The sequence below is a fragment of the Microtus oregoni genome, unplaced genomic scaffold (genome assembly GCF_018167655.1).
Source record: "Microtus oregoni isolate MIOR12 unplaced genomic scaffold, Mior012 000005F_ref0000423, whole genome shotgun sequence".
NCBI lineage: Eukaryota > Metazoa > Chordata > Mammalia > Rodentia > Cricetidae > Microtus > Microtus oregoni.
The window spans coordinates 25,886,540-25,900,507 of NW_024543064.1; the positions used below are offsets into that span (position 1 = coordinate 25,886,540).

Here is a 13,968-nt window from a genome sequence, read left to right on the forward strand (position 1 = left end):
TGGAGACCCTGAGGCCATTTTGCAGTTGGGACTGTGTACAAATGGCTGGGAGGAGTGTCTGGAAGGTGAAGGTTCAGTGACTCTCCCTACCCTGTCCTATGAAGGAAGGAATGCCAGCAGTTGGTTTAAACTTGATTGTGGTAGTCTCTTGTAAGCAGACACAGTGGTCTGATGAAAATGGCTCTTTTGTGCAGAGATCCATTTTCTACAACAGTGGCCCATTTAGGCATTTGCAGGAAATATATTAATTGTTGGGTAGTAGGTATGCAGATTGTAGAGGTTAAGTTCACTCTCTTTTTCTTTCCTAAAGCCTCTGGTTTCCTTCTTCCATATAAAACCAGTGCAACTCTTGTAATTCAACTTTGCTAAATATGACTGTAATTGTCTTTTAAGGTTTTTTTTTTTTTCTTTTTCCGAGACAGGGTTTCTCTGTAGCTTTGGAGCCTGTCCTGGAACTAGCTCTTGTAGACCAGGCTGCTCTTGAACTCACAAAGATCTGCCTGCCTCTGCCTCCCGAGTGCTGGGATTAAAGGTGTGCGCCACCTCCGCCCGGCTTTGTCTTAAGTTTTTACCAGTGTTCAAGTAAGCTGTTAGAGAGAACCTATGTTAAATTACAACACCCTATGTTAACAGCACTCTGTGATTGAATATTTTTACTGTAGCTTCCAGGTTTCTATCCCTTTCCCTCTTTTTTGAGACGGGGTTTCTCTGTGTAGAGTTGGAACTCACTTTGTAAACCAGACTGGCCTTGAACTCAGAAAGATCCATCTGCCTCTGCCTCCCAAGTGCTGGAATGAAAGGCGGGTTTCACCAATGTCCAGCTCCTCCTCTCTTTAAAGATAGCATCTCCCAGCATATTCCAGGCTGGCCTTGATTTCTCCATTCAGCAAAGGCTGGTCTTGGTTGTAGATCTAGTGCAGTGGTTCTCAGCCTGTGGATCATTGCCCCTCTTGGGGTTGAATAACCCTTTCACAGGGGTTGACTATCAAATGTCTTGCATATCAGAAATTTATATTACAATTCATAACAACAAAGTACAGTTAGGAAGTAGCAATGAAAATAATTTTATGTTTGGGGGTCCTCACAGCATGAGGAACTGTATTAAAGGGTTGACAGCATCAAGATGGTTAAGAACCACTGATCTAGTGGCAGTAGAATTATTATTATTATTATTTTTTTTTGAATTTTCGAGACAGGGTTTCTCCGTAGTTTTTGGTTCCTGTCCTGGAATAGAATTGTTAATGAGTTTTGAGGTGAATGAAAATCTTTCTGGAAGGCCTTTATGTCACAGAAAGATTAAAAACCCAGGACTTTAAAGAAAAGAATGGCAGTTCTTATGTTCAGAAGGAGAAGTTATTTCTACTGAAGGTTTGAAATTGTTAGTTTCATTTTGTTACAATCACTTATCTTTATTGTGTTTCAAAGTCACATTTTTTTTTCCCCTCAGTAATTGCTGTTACTCAGGTAAGGAAAAAAAAAAACCCAGTGAAACTGAATTCAATCCTGATTTATAATTTAGCAGTTCCTTTAATGAGCAGTGGGTGTTCAGGAACTGACTAGTAGATCAGGATGGCTTCAAACTTACAGAGATCTGCTTGTGTTTGCTTCCTGAATGCGAAATTAAAAGTCTGTGAGTTTGTTTGCTTTTTGGCTTTTTGAGACAAGAGTTTCTTAGTGTAGAGTTTGTTTGTAAGTTTATGGCAAATAGTCCTCTGTTCTTCTTGAATGTTATTTGATTTGAGTTATGTATCTAAATTTATTTTCTTCTACAACTGTTCAAGAATATATAGAGAATCCTTATAGACTTTGTAACCACCACTACTGCTTTAACAATGAAGTGTATTCTGTGTGTTTGCTTCACTTGCCATGTAACCATACCCAATTACAGGTGATAGTGAGGTCACCTTTAATGCCTCTGCATGCCAAGCATTATTACCACTATGGTTGCTGTTTGGGTCCTGTACTATATATATAGCCCAGGGATACAACCCAACCAGGTTACAGTTCCATTGTTTCTGTCTCTTGTGATGACAGTAGGGGACAAAAAGCATATAGTATTTGAATATGGAAAGTTTGATATCAAGAGTTAGAAAAGCTGGGCAAGGTGATGCACACCTGTAGTCACAGGACATGGGAGGTGGAGGCAGCTCTGAGCTACTTGAGTTCAGTCAGCCTGGACTGCATAAGACTCTGTCTCAATCCTCCAACCCCAACAAAGTATAATTAGGAAACAACAATGGAAAAGTAACTTTAAGATATAAATAGAATTCTAAGGCATATAAAATGGTAGGTTTTATATGATAACAGGTAGCTACTGCTCTAACTAGAGTTGAGATAGAGTAGCAAAGTTGGAGTGCATTTGGACAATGCTTGACTTCCTAGCCTTGAGTCTTGAGATTCAGGTCTTGTCTACTTTATCTGACTTTAATAGTACAGACATATCATGGAGATGTTGTGGATTTGGTGTCATAGTGGGTTCTAGGTTTGACTGGGTTTCATGAGACCCTGTCTCAATAAAAAAGTAAGAAAAAAAACATAGGCAAATAAAAATAAAGCATAGTAGTAAATCAAAAGAAGCGAAGGAAATAATAAAGCTACAAGACAACCATATGGTAGCTCTCACCTCTAATTCCAGCACTCAAAAGGCCAAGGCAGCAGCACTACATGAGCTCAGGCTCCTCTGGCTGCAGTTTGAAACTGTCTCAAACAGCAGCAGAGAGCAGCTGGATGGCTCATTGGGTAAGAGAGCTTGTATGAAAGCCTAGTGACCTGAGTTTAATCCCTGGGACCCATGGTGAAGGGAGAGAACTGGGTCCTGAAAGGTGTCCTCTGACTTGTGTGGATGCTTGGTTTCTCTGTGTCTAGACCCACCTACTTAAATTAACACACACACACCTTTAATCCCAGCATTTCAGAGAGGCAGAGGCTGGTGGATCTCTGTGAGTTTGAAGCCAGCCTGACCTATAAAGTGAGTTCCAGGACAGCCAGAGATACACAGAGAAGAGAAACCCTGTCTCGAAAAACAAACAAACAAACAAACAAACAAAACAAAACCACACAATCCGGGCGGTGGTGGCGCACGCCTTTAGCCTTTAATCCCAGCACTCCGGAGGCAGAGGCAGGCGGATCTCTGTGAGTTCGAGACCAGCCTGGTCTACAAGAGCTAGTTCCAGGACAGGCTCCAAAACCACAGAGAAACCCTGTCTCGAAAAACCAAAAAAACCCAAAAAAACAAAACCACACAAATACACAAATTTTTTAAATAATTGCTTTTTTTTTTTTTAAAACGAATCAAGCCGGGCAGTGGTGGCGCACGCCTTTAATCCTAGCACTCGGGAGGCAGAGGCAGGCAGATCTCTGTGAGTTCAAGACCAGCCTGGCCTACAAGAGCTAGTTCCAGAACAGGCTCCAAAACCACAGAGAAACCCTGTCTCAAAAAACTAAAACCAAAACAAAAAAAAAGAAACAAATCAAATAGGAAGCATAAAACTTTAAAAATTAATGATTCCAGAAGTTAGTTTTTATCAAGATCAACATAAAATATAATCTAGCTAGACTGATTAAAGAAAAGGAAAATAAAAGCACAAGAACTTTATTAGAACTGAAAAGGAATAGTTATTAGTAACTATGTAGTTAATTCACCTACTTTAGATAGACAAATGCTTCAGTAGACCCAACTCACTAAAAATAGGACAAGAAAGTAAAAGGTTTATATCTATTACTGTTTACAGTATATTGATTTGAACCTAAGACCTCACATATCCTAAACAAGTTATGTTCCCCGCATACCAGAAATCCCATGTTTTAATTTTTTTTTTTTTTGAGACAAGGTCTTTCTATGTAGCCTTGGCTGGCCTGCAACCAGGCTGACCTCCAGTTCATAGAAATTTGCCTGTCTCTGCCTCTTGAGTGCAGGGATTAATTTTTTAAAAGATTTATTTATTTATCATGTATACAATGTTCTGTCTGCATGTGTGCCTACAGACCAGAAGAGGGCATCAGATCAATTGTGAGTCACCATGTGGTTGCTGGGAATTGAACTCAGGACCTCTGGAAGAATAGCGTCAGTGCTCTTAACCTCTGAGCCATCTCTCCATACCTTTAATTTTTAAAAATTACATTTATTTATTTATTTATTTATTTATTTATTTATTTATTTATTTTTTTTTGAGACAGGGTTTCTTTGTGTAGCCCCTCTCTGTAGACCAGACTGGCCTTTATCTCTCAGAGATTCGCCTGCCTCTACCTTCCGAGTGCTAGCATTAAAGGTTTGTGCTATCATCGCCTAGCACAATTGCATATTTTAGTGAGTGTGCACACATACATGTATGAATGTGCATTGATGTATGTAGATATTAGAGGACAACTTTTAGGTTTCAGTTCTTTTTTTTTTTTTTTTTGATCACCATTTGGGACCTGGCAATTGAACTTAAGTGGTCAGGTTTGTCAGCAAGTGGCTTTACCTGCTGAACTGTCCTGTAAGTCTCAAGTTGCTTTTTTTTGTTCAGGGAAGGAATGTGTCAGGATTGAGACAGCCATACAGAGAAAGTTTTAAGGGGACAGGCTCAGATTCCATCCTTAACCTGGCTCTCATTTCCCTGCTTGAGTCAGGTCTGCAGCTACTTTCTTCAGCACTGTAAGCAGAGGTTGGGAGCGAAACAGCCTTTCAGATGCCATGTCCTAGCAGTGAGAGGGCATTAGAGATGTTAGGGACTGTTTGAGGGTGCCAGACCTGTGTTATACTTAGTGTATGCCAGGGGTTTGTATCTGTGTTTGACCATTATAGTAATAGTTCATCTGGGTCTGGGCCTGGGCTTCAGATGAGGTTAAAGAGCCCAAAATACTTGTTCATAAAGATCTAATAGGAAAGTCAGTGCTGGGTGGAAAGACATCTGGACTTTGATAGGTGACATAGCACTCAGTACCTATGTGGCATAACCACTGCTGTTATTCAAGATGAGTGCTTAGGCTTCCCTGGCTCTCAGCTGTTCTTTAAAATGCCATTCTCTTAGGCTTTACATTACAATTACACTGTCCAGTGACGCCCACAGTTACTATAACCCTTGGTTTAAAAAAAAAAAAGAGTACTTTTACCCTAAATTAAAAATTAGGCAAGGATGTCCAATTTTATTACTTGTACTAATATAGTACCAGGGGATAGCTAATTCAATACAAAATAAAGTCATAGTAATCAGAAAGAAGTAAAGCTTTCCCCCCCCCCCTCTCAGAGACAGGGTTTAACAGTTTCTCTGTGTAACAGCTCTGGATGGCTTAGAACTTGCTCTGTAGACCATACTGGCCTCAAGCTCACAGAGATCCATCCACCTACCTTTGCCTCCCAAGTGCTGGGATTAAAGATGTGCACCACCACTGGCCAGCAAGCTGTTTTTATTTACAAGCAAAATAGTTAAATATATAGATAACCCTATGAAATCTCCAAAATACTTTTAAAATTAATGAATTTCACAAGATTACAAGTAAAAATTTAGTTAATTCTTTTTGTATACCAGTAGCAAGCCATTGAAATGAAATACTTTTTTTCAGTTATATATGTTATGATAGGAAACAAAAGTGTGAATGATTTACAAAATAATAATGAGCTCTGGACACTAAAAAACTGTAGTAGAGGAAAAAAGACCAAAGTAAATGGATAAGACTCTCATGCTCATTGATTTTATAGTATTCATTCTCTTTGAATTGATTTATGGATGAAATATTAAATTATAAGATATTTAAGTTTTATCTTTATCATGTAGAGAACCTAGAAGTAGTCCTTCCTATTACAGTATTCAAAATGTATAAATCATAATGAAAAATTTAAGAACATTTTAATCTGCCTTTAAATTTTTTATAACACACTAATTGAAAATCTCTGAACTATAGAAAGTTTGTCTTTTGAAGATTTCTTTCAGAATAATTTATATTATTATGGCGGTTGTGAATTAGAGGATTGAAGACTAGAAATGACCATAAAAACAGAAGCCAAAGAGTGTCAAACTTTCTGCAAATTTCAGATGATGTTAGGTGACAAATACAGATAATGTCAGCAATAGTGAGAGAGCAAGAGAAGGAGCACTCAGGTGGAGGATGGAGTTAGGATAGATATTTTGGGTTGCAATTTTGCAAATACCCACAAATATTTTAACTATCAGTAACTTTTGATACAATTATTATACTTCTATAAATTTATCTTATAACTTCCTTTAAAGAGATACATACAACAGTACCCATAATAATAATGTGGAAGAAATGCTGTATGAATTAAGTAAAAAAACTATCCAGACAATGGAGGCACATGGAAATACCACACTCACACCATAATAATTCTTACAAAAATGTTTACTAGCCGGGCGGTGGTGGCACACGCCTTTAATCCCAGCACTCGGGAGGCAGAGGTAGGCGAATCTCTGTGAGTTCGAGACCAGCCTGGTCTACAAGAGCTAGTTCCAGGACAGGTTCCAAAACCACAGAGAAACCCTGTCTCGAAAAACCAAAAAAAAAAAAAAAAAAAAGTTTACTAATGTGCTTTCTATTAATTTTACAACAGTAAACATAAAATTGTCCTATTTTTTGAACTAAAACCAAGTTAGTATGTACTATGCATACTAAATACACACAAACACACATATTTATTTAAATTTATTTTATTTTTATGTGTCTAGTGTATGAGTGTTTTGCTTGCATACGTGTTTGTTCACCTAGTGCCTGTAGAAGCTAGAAGAGGGCATTAGATACTCTGGGACTGGAGTTACAGGTGGTTGTGAGCAGCCTTCTGGGTGCTGGGGATCAAAACCTTGTCCTTTGGAAGTGTTCTTAACAACTGAGCCAGCTCTTCAGCCCTTAAACAGTGTACTGTGATCACATCCATTTCTATCATCCCATGCCTACTTCACCACCACTCATACTTCTTTCCGGAACTCACTGATCTAATCAATAATGTCTGTTGGCACAGTTTTTACTACTGGTCTTGAGCAGTTAGCTGTAGTTGTTGTGAGTTCGTGAGTGCAATGGCTATGCCAGATCATGGTGACTATTTTAACACTGGACTGGTTAGCTAGTTTCGTGTGTCAAAATGCCATAACCTAAGCTCAGTCCCTAGAACTCACATGGTGAAAAGAGGGAACCACCCACACACTAAGACAATGGGGATGTTCTATTGGGATCTCACCAAGGCCAGCTGGCCTAGGCCTGAAAAAGCATGGGATAAATCCGGACTAGCTGAACATAGCGGACAATGAGGAATACTGAGAATTCAAGAACAATTGCAGTGGGTTTTTGATCCTACTGCACGTACTGGCTTTGTGGGAGCCTAGGCAGTTTGAATGCTCACCTTACGAGACCTGGATAGAGGTGGGCAGTCCTTGGGCTTCCCACAGGTCAGGGAACCCTGATTGCTCTTCGAGCAGATGAGGGAGGGGGACTTGATCGGGGGAGGGGGAGGGAAATGGGAAGCAGTTGTGGGGACGAGGCAGAAATCCTTAATAAATAAATAAATTTAAAAAATAAAAAAAAAAAAAAAAGAGGGAACCAGCTCTTGAAAATTGTCCTCGGATTCCCTTTCCCTTTACATAAGCAAAAACATGGTGTTTTTTTCTGGTTTGTTTGTTTTGTTTTTGTTTTAGACAAAATTATAACAAAAATCGGTGGAAGAAGCTCATGAGATTTCTCAGTATATTAAAAACAGTCTCTCCATGTAAAAAGCCGGATATAGCTGGGTGGTGGTGGTGTATGCCTTTAATCCCAGCACTTTGGACACAGAGGCAGGCAGATCTCTGAGTTCAAGACCATCCTGGTCTATAGAGTGAGTTTCAGAACAGCCAAAGATTTGAAACAGAGAAAAAACAAACAAACAAAAATAAAAGGAAGCAAGCAAAACCCCATAAAGCTAGATGTGGTTGTATTTGTAATCCCAGCACTTAATGGTAGAATGAGAGGTGGTTAGTTATAAGAGAATTGTTTAGAAGTTCAGTAGCCAGTTAGCCTGGAATACACAGAGCAGCAGTAAACAAGGTAGAAAGGGAAATTTCCAACTCCTGAAAGTTGTTCTCTGACTGCCAAGCACAGTGGCACACATGTCCTTGTACACTAATAATAAAAAATGGAAAGAAATTCTAGACATAAAAGAACACAGAGTGTAGTGCAGCTTCTTGATAGGATGGGCTCTGTTTGCTGGCTCCTTTAAGAGAGGTCTTCCTGACTCAGCATTGACAGTGAAGACTGCCCAGCTTCTTTAGGGGAGGGCTTTCTGGTTCATGCTAGTTGCATGATCAGCTCTGGCTCTTTCAGGAGGCCGAATACTTAAATGGCGTCTGTGAGCAGTGTGTTACAAATTGCTTAATGGTAACATAGACCTGTTCTGACCCTGGAGCTGGGGCAGTGAACATGCCTCTGCCATGTAGGACTGGGCGGAAAGCAGGGCCACAGAGTTGGTCCTAGCCGTGCTTGCTTAGCATTAAAAAAAATGCTCCTGATCAAAAAATTATTATCAATATGCATACAATAAAGACAAATTCAGATAAAAAACACCTCTAAATGAGTCACAGAGCTGGATAAATGTGAGTAGGCTTGAAAGAGAGAGAAACAGAGAGAGAGAGTATTTATTGATAGTTATAAGAGTACAGTCATAGATTAAAGGAGTAATAATAAAATGAATACTAGACTTGTAAAAAAGTAAGAGTGGGCTGGAAAGACAGCTCAGAGGTTAAGAGCATTGCCTGCTCTTCCAAAGGTCCTGAGTTCAATTCCCAGCAACCACATGGTGGCTCACAACCATCTGTAATGGAGTCTGGTGCCCTCTTCTGACTTGCAGGCATACACTCAGACAGAATATTGTATACATAGTAAATAAATAAATACTTAAAAAGTAATAGAGTAAAAAGATAAGGCCACATAAAGAAATATTAACAGAAAGTCTAGATTACTGTGTTTTCTTTAAACTTTTTGACTGTAAATGAGCTAAGTACAGAGAGATATTTTATTGTATGGGCTGCTAAGCTAAACCAATATATATATGTTTTAAAGTTATCTTGACTTCAAAAATTGAGTCTAAGGGTATGTTACTGTTAGAAAAGAGGTTCTGCTTTTGTTTCCACAGAGGATAAAAAGCTATAGATTCCTTACCAACTATTATGGTTTGATCAAACAAGACCTGCTAAAGCAATGGACCAGATGATCCAACATCCATGACAGCTTCCAGACTGCTGCTGTCTAAAATGGACCTACCACACAGGTTACCTCATAAAAGACCTGATTAATAAGTAGTCTAAAAAATCAATGCCCAAATTGCCTAAATGATAATTTATAAATGTTTATTATAACAGTCAAAGGGGGATATGATATAGAGATGAATACTTTGTGTTGGTATGGATCTTGGTTTATTAATACAAATTTAAGGTCAATTTTGTTATGTATATTTCTGCTCTTGATTAAGGTATTGTGTTTGTGCAGCTCATCTAAAAATGTATAGTTAAAAAATACAGATGAATAGATAGTCATTTATAATCAAGCTTGTAGTCATGCTAGTTAGGTTTCCTAGATATACAGAGATATATTTCAGATGAATAGGTATTCTTTAAACCTTTCAAAGACTAACAGAATATGGTATTTAAAATGTTTTAAAAACTTAGGACTTTTCATGACAAGTGATACTCATCTCCTGGCAGCAGCATCTACTTCAAGAGGATGATGGGCATCGAAGAGGCTCCTTATGGAGTTTGTCAGCCATTTGGGCAAGAAACTGCTCTTGCTGGGACTGCTTGATGGTACGCTGTATAAACTGGACATGTAGGATCCACACACACACAAAAAATGACTGCTAAAGTTGCCTAAAGAAGGTGAGACAGTCCTTCAGCGTTCCTGCTTCATATTATCTGCCAGACATTCTGCAGGACACAGAAAAAAGTGACTGACAAACTGCCAGTATTGACAAAACTGTCTTTAAAACTTTCTGCTTCATAAAAAAGTCTGCCAGATGCTATGAGCCTGTAGGCTAAAGATAGATGCCCAATGTTACAAAAAACTTTGGGTGACTGTCCAGGCAGCGAGGTGTCTGTCAATTCTAGAGATTTTAAAGTTGCTTACAATGCACTTCCTGCTTACGTAGGTAGTATTATATGCTTCTAAAATCTTTAATGGAGCTAAAAAAAGATAGTTATAATTATAAAAAGTAAATATAAAACTTTAGACTCACAAAAATAAGATAAATAATATTTTCTGTAATTTGCCAAATGTAAATGGACTAAATATTTTAACTATAATTCTTGCTTTATAACTGTTTTCCTTATATGTAATTTTAGTATGTTAAAGTTAAAACCTTCCATTTTGTTTAGACAGAAAAGGGGAGGTGATGTGGGATCCTTTCAGTATGCTGTGAATATGTTTTATTACCATTGGTTAATAAAGAAGCTGCTTTGGGCCTATGGCAGCACAGAATAGAGCAAGGGGGGATTTCTAAGCAGAGATAGAAGAGAAAAGAAGGGGATTCAGGGAGATGTCATGTAGCCGCTGTAGGAGACAGATGCTGGATGGAACCTTCGTATAGGCCACAGCCTGCTACCACATCTGACTTTTTTTTTAAAGATTTATTTATGTATGTATTTTATTTATATGAATGCTCTATTAGCATGTATACATACATGACCGAAAAGGGCACCAGACAGAAGTCAACAGATCCCTTTATGGATAGGTTGTAAGCCACTTGTCCTTGCTGGGAACTTGGAACCTCTGAAGAGCAGCCACTGCTCTTAACTAATGAGCCATCTCTCCAGCTCCAATTTTTGTTTTTATTTATTTATTTATTGGTTTTTAAAGTAAATTATTCATTATTAGCAAATATTTGATTTGTACACTTTCTTATATACCTATGTACTTAGGGTCATATTAAAAGTTCTTAGACAAAGTGGTTCACAAAGTAGCTTTTTTTATTTATTGAGACTGTATAGTGTTCTATCTGCATGTGTCCCTGTAGGCCAGAAGAGGGCACCAGATCTCATAACAGGTGGGTGTGAGCCACCATGTGGTTGCTGGGAATTGAACTCACAACCTCTAGAAGAAACAGTCAGTGCTCTTAACCTCTGTACTATCTCACCAGCCCGAACTTTTTGTTTTTAATTGATAATTTTTTTTTTCATAGAAAATTTTCTGATTGTGGTTTCACCTCCATCATTTCTTCTCAGATTTTCCAGACTTCACCCATCTAGCTCCTTGTCCCCTTTCTCTCTTTATTTAGGAAAAAAAAATAAACCAAAACCCAAACCAGGCATATAAAACAAACCAGAATTATATTTAAAAAAACAAAAAGCATGAACAAATATATATACAGAGAGACACACCCGTACACAACAAAACTCTTAAAAACACAAAATTGGAGATCATACCATACAAGCAAAAGACCAGTAAGGCCAAAAAAATAATAATAATAAAAAAAAAGTACCTGAACAAAGCAATATAAGACAGAAAATTTCTAAAAATACCATTGAGTTGTATTTTATATTGGCCATCAACTGCTGGGCATAAGTGTGTTATATATATCTAGAGAAGCTCAGTTGGAAGTGTGTTATGTATATCTAGTGAAACTCAGTTGGAAAAGACTAATTTTTCCTTTGCAAATGATAGTCAGTTGAAGATAGCTCATGTCCACTTCCTCTTTCTGCACTGGAATTCCATCTGACTTGGCTGTGTGTAGGCCGTATGCATGCTGCAACAAACCTGTGAATCCATGTGCATTAGTCCTGTTGTGTCTACAAGACCCTGTTTTCTTGGTGTTCTCCTTTTCCTCTGACTGCTTGAATCTTTCTGCTTCCTCTTGCATAGTTCCTGGGCCCTCAGGAGAAGGCTTTGGCATACCATTTAGGACTCAGTATTCTAAAGTCTTTCACTCTGCACATTGTCTAGTAGAGGTTGTTTGTTTAGTTCCTGTCTACTGATAATGACTGAGACACAGATGGGTTTGTAGAATGTTTTTGCATATTACTTGGTACTAATACATATATTTATTAATATATTTGCCTATGTTACTGGCTGGATTTTTACATGAGGTAGAAAGAATGTGGTTATTTTTCTTTTTGAGATTGTGAAGCCTTGCATTATACATGGTATAAGTCTGTTCATTTTCTTGGAAATTTTAAAATTTTTTCAGAGCTGAATAGTGTTCTATTTTATATAATACAGCAATTTTTCATTACCCATTTGTCTGTTGAGGGATAAATAAGTTAAGTCTAATTTTTTGCTATAGTGAATAAAGCAGTAATATCCGGGCTTACAAACATTGGCCTGCAAATATTTCTCTATAGTAGGGCATAGAGTTTTTTGGGTGTATGTTTGAGAGTGAGATAGGTAGGTCATATGGTAGTTTTTTTGATAAATTTCCAAACTCCTTTCTACAGTTGCTATATTAATTTGTAACTCCATCAACAGTGAATAAGAGTTCTTTCTCTTCATAGCCTCTCCAACATTTGTTGTCAGGTTTGTTGATGGTAGACAACCATTCTGACTGGGGCTATCTCAGAGTAGGTTTTCTTTTTGTTTTGTTGTTGTTTTTTGAGGCAGTGTTTCTTTGTGTAGCCATGACTGTTTTTGAACTAGCACTGTAAACCAGGCTTCCTCGAACTCACAGAGTTCAGCCTGCCACTACCTCCCAAGTGCTGGGATTAAAGGCATGTGCCATCACTGCTTGGCTTTCCCTTTTTTTTGTTTTTTTTTAAATGTTTGTTTATTTTTATTAATTTTAAAATTATTCTCTCATAATACATTTCAATGAAAGTTTACTCTCCTTCATGTCCTCCCAGTTCCTGTCATAGGTATTTCCTCCCCCAACGCAAAGTAGTTTTATATTTCCATTTCATTGATGACTAGGGATTTTAAAAAATGCTTATTGACCATTTGTACGTGTGTCCGTGTGTGTACTTGTGTGTGTTTTATTTATTTATTTTTATTTTTTTTGGTTTGGTTTTTTTAAGATACAATTTCTCTGTATAGCCCTTGCTGTCCTGGAAATTGCTTTGTAGACCATGCTGGTCTCAAACTCAGAGATCTGCCTACTTCTGCCTCCTAAAACTGAGAATAAAAGTGTGAGCCACCATGCCTGACAGCCTTGTTTTACATATGGGTCCTTTATTATATATTCCGTTGGTCTACCCCATGCCAGTATCAGACTGTTTATCACTTTAGCTCTATAGTATAATTTAAGATCAGATATTATAAAACCGCCAGTGGTATTTTTACTCCTTAAGAATGCTTTGGCTATTTGTGATACTTTGTGGTTCCATATGAATTCTTGTTTTTTTTTTTATACCTGTGAAATATGACATTGGGATTTGACTTGGTATTGCATCAAACTTGTAAACTAATTTTGGTAGTATAGCCATTTCACAATATTAATTGTACCAATTTAGTAGCATGGATTATCTCTCTGTTCTCTAGTATCTTCCGTGTTTTCCTTTTTTAGTATCTTGAAGTTTTTGTTTTTAAAAGTCTTTCATTTCTTTGGTTAGATGTATTTCTAAATACTTCTGTGGGGGACGTTATTTTGAATGGAATATTTTCCTAATTTCTTTTTTTAAAATATTTATTTTATATGTATGAATGCTTTGTTTGCATATATGTATGCACACCTAGTATCCAAGGAAGGCAGAAGAGGGTATTGGGTCTTCTGGAAGTGAAACTAGAGGTCTGAACCATTGAGCCATCTCTCTAGCCCAATAATTTCTTTTCTTGAGAATAGACTGTTGGTATAAATGAAGGCTACTGTTTTTTATTTGTTTTTTTAATATTGATTTTGTGTTGTAATAGGAGCGGCAGGGCTGCATCTCCAGCACCCCGGCCGCCTGCTAGCTTATGCCCCGAAATAACAACACACAAATTGTATTCTTTTAAACACTGCTTGGCCCATTATATCTAGCCTCTTCTCGGCTAACTCTCGCACCTGGACTAGCCCATTTCTAATAAAGTGTGTAGCACCGAGGTGCACTT

At 37.8% G+C, this 13,968-nt stretch overlaps 1 protein-coding gene across 5 annotated transcripts in view; it reads left to right on the plus strand.

The window, feature by feature from the left end:
- Zmym4 (zinc finger MYM-type containing 4) overlaps positions 1–13,968 on the plus strand; it is a 118,801-nt gene that overhangs the window by 14,552 nt on the left and 90,281 nt on the right. The gene's annotated exons all lie outside the window — the stretch shown is intronic.